This window comes from Neovison vison, chromosome 5 (assembly GCF_020171115.1).
Source record: "Neovison vison isolate M4711 chromosome 5, ASM_NN_V1, whole genome shotgun sequence".
Lineage (NCBI taxonomy): Eukaryota > Metazoa > Chordata > Mammalia > Carnivora > Mustelidae > Neogale > Neogale vison.
The window spans coordinates 128800009-128803800 of record NC_058095.1 but is presented as its reverse complement, the minus strand read 5'-3'; the positions used below and the strand labels follow the sequence as shown (position 1 = coordinate 128803800).

General features: G+C 31.5%; 1 pseudogene; it reads right to left on the bottom strand.

Annotated features, from left to right (window-relative positions):
* Window positions 1–210: 210 nt before the first annotated feature.
* Window positions 211–319, bottom strand: LOC122908148 (annotated as a pseudogene).
* Between the last annotated feature and the right edge of the window lie 3473 nt (window positions 320–3792).

Below are 3792 nucleotides of genomic sequence, written 5' to 3'. Positions count from 1 at the left end.
CATATAAGTGTCATAATAGTTACTACGTATTTTTTTTATAATATTCCAAGGTGATCTTACAAGAAATCTTAATTATTTGGGTTCTTTTTAAATTTTTAAATTAAATTCCAGTTAGTAAACATACAGTGTAATATTAGTGTAATACAGTATTCAACACTTCCATATATCTCTCTGCTCATCACAAGTTCACTCCTTAATCCCCATCACCTATAAAAACAATGGTTAGCAATGTCTTAACTGTATGCGTGTTGTCAGGCCCAAGGGTCTCTTCCATCCTTTTAGGGGGGAGTGCTAACCTTTCTCTGTTTCCACATAACATAAAATCTTACTTGAACACTAGATGCATCATTTTATTTCATAGCGAGTTCTAATGGTTCAAATACCTAAAACAACAAAGTAAATAGGCATATACCCTTCAGAGCCAAGGTCACTTACCATAAAGCAGACTCAAGAAATACTTACTTTACATATTCACTAGCTAGCTGACCTAAAAAAGATAATTTTAAAGGTTTTGTTGTTGAAATGACAAAATTAAAACCATGGCAGTGGAATGTTTGTGAAGACTTTTGTTTCATTTTCTGCTAAATGAAAATAACTTTCAAAAAGTTAAGTGGAATGCTTTTATTTGTTTCCTGTCACACATTCTAAATGGCCTTTAAAAGTCAGTAGCTGTTACTCAAGAATAATGAGGTATATTATTCTCTCAATGCACATGTAAATCTCCAATTAACACTAATGGGATTTGTGGCAATGAAACAAAAGGGAAACCTACATCAGTGTCTCAAAATAATCTTTATTTTTGATATCTACCTTTTTACCATGGAAGTGCAGTCAAGCATAAATAAACAAATTAGTATTAAGCATCAGTTTGACACTTCCATTCAGTTGACATTCTGAAATATTGTCTGTAAATAGTGATGTGTTTTAAAGCAGAGATGTGGCTTTAGATTTTAGTTAACGATTTATATGTCCCTCCCTCTTCTGCCATTAATATTAAAATTATTTTTAAAAAAAGCATGTACATTCCTAATAGTACTTGAGAAATAGAAAAAAAAAGTGAATTTTTAAAATAAGTGTTGCAAAACATCTGTAAGAAGAGTATTTCAGAAGATTATCCTTTTCATGTATGTACACATCTAGAATCTTAATATCTCTTTAAGACACAATCATCTATCCTTCTTTAGTAAATATTTCTTAGATTTCTATAATTTTAGTCTTAAACATATAGTGAAATCTTCCTAGAAGACAACTTTTAAGTGGAAAAGTGAAATACCATCAAGATACTACTGAATTGAAATAGCATCTTAAAGAATATATATTTTAAGGTATTGTGAAACCACCAGAAAAAAGTTACGAGAGCACAACTGAAATAATTATTTTTATTAGTCTGAGTATAGAATGATCTACAGGGACTCTAGCCACAGATCTTTGGTAGAATTTGAATCTTTAAGAAATTCTACAGACATTAGACTACACAGTGAAAGTGTAAATCCCCATGTAGAAAGAACAAATAAGCCCAATAGAATTGAATAAAAAAATAATAAACTGTAATATAATATTCAGAGAGTACATGTTGATATAGCCAAAACTGATTAATTTGCTATGCCATCATTTATGTCTGAATGCCTGAATAAACTCATCTAGAAAAACTATTTAAAGCAAATATAGCAAGTAAAAAGTTTACCAAAACATAGGAAAAATATGTTTCCTGACTAATAAAACAGAACATTCTCCTCTAAAAATCTTGGCTAATAAAGTAAAATGGCCTTCAAACTGAGCTATTTATCTAACACCTACTCATCCAGAATGTAATCATGTCTAAACAAGGGCTATAAATTCTTTTCTAGGAAAAGAGAAGTTGACATTTTAAGAAGCTAACCTATTAAAACAACAGGTATGTTTTGTTTTACATGCCCATTCATCTAAGAAAAATTTATTCACTTCTTAGAGATTAGGCTTGGAGGAGTACCCAAACCACAGCAGGCACTTGATAAATATTTTCTGAACAAATACATTAATTAACTAAATTTTCAGAAATCCTATTTGCAACATCAGAAATGTATTTAAGTCTCTCCTGTACTATGACTCTCAATGTCAAGCATTAAGGTTAAGACATACCAGTTGATTTTATAAAGTTAAAAGTGTGATTGGATATATTGGGGTGCCCGGGTAGCTCAGCTGGTTAAGTGTCCAACTCTTGATTTCAACTCAGGTCAAGATCTCAGGGTCCTGAGATGGAGCCCTGCACCAGGGCTCCAGGCTGACCGAGGATCCTGCTTTAAGATTCTCTCTCTCCCTCAGCCCTTCCCTCTCTCTCTCACAATAATGATAATAATAATAATAATAATAATAATAGATGTGTGATTGGATATAAAGGAAAAAACAAATTACTATGATTTAATATAATAAGCATGATGCATAATATGGTAAATGACATTTGAACAGATTAATGTCATTCCATAATAGAACATGCATACAGAAAGTCTATCACCGAATAAAATATTAAGATTTACTTTAAAACACATTTTACTTGATTACCTTGTTAATTCATCTTTATATAATAATAATCAGATTGTATCAATGAATATTTTTAGGAAGTCTGATAACACAAATAATACTAAAAATGGTTAATCACATCTTTGTATTCTTTTTGATTAATCAAAAGTAAAAAATATAACCTACAGTGTTTCAAAAGTTATACAAATAAAACGATATTTATTTGTTCAACCTAATGATTATCTTATCATGAAATTAGCAATTTGCACTCATTTCGTTGATGATACTGCCAGTTTTATCAGGTGGAATGTTGGTTAGTCATAGTTCAGTGGAGTATAAGATTATTTCTGCTTTTTGTGTGATCATATCCATGATAACTGGGATTTTATTTACATGTGACTGGTAGACAGAATTGTTTCACATTGACTTATCACCATATGGATTGTTAGCTTCTTGTCTTCTAACATACTAATCCTGACTGATAACCTGTTATCTATGCAATGATTGTATCACTTCACGTGGTGGTAGGTCATCAGGGTCCACTGGACCCAATTTTAATTTTTGAGGTTTTTTTTTTTTTTTGAAAAGTTCTAACTCTTCATAAGATGTCATCTTTTATGACATTTTTTTCTTTCTTAGCTCTCCTCCAAAGAATAGGAAATTTATTATTTTTAATTGAATAAAACTCATTCTATTCCATAATTAAAATATATATTCACTGCATCATTTTATAAACCTAACATACACATTGGATCTTAGTTACCTTATATAGTTTACCTATGCATTTGAACTATGCAGGTCCACATATACACAGATTTTTTTTTAATAAATATAGTACAGTACTATAATGGAGTTTTTTTTTCCTCATGATTTTCTTAATAATGTTTTCTTTTCTTTAGCTTGCTTTATTTATTTATTTTTTTTTAAGATTTTGCTTATTTGACAAATAGAGATCACAAGTAGGCAGAGAGGCAGACAGAGAGAGAGAGAGGAGGAAGCAGGCTTCCTGCTAAGCAGAGAGCCCGATGTGGGCTTGATCCCAGGACACAGGGATCTGGACCCGAGCCAAAGACAGAGGCTTTAACCCACTGAGACACTCGGGTGCCCCTGGCTTGCTTTATTTTGTGAATACAGTATATAATAAATCTAACATCCAAAACATCTGTTAATTAATTGTGTTATCAGTAAGGCTTCTGGTCAATAACAGACTATTAACAACCAAGTTTCTGAGGAGTCCAAATTTACACACATATTTTTGATTGCACAGAGGGTCAGCACTAGCAACACCCCTGTTGT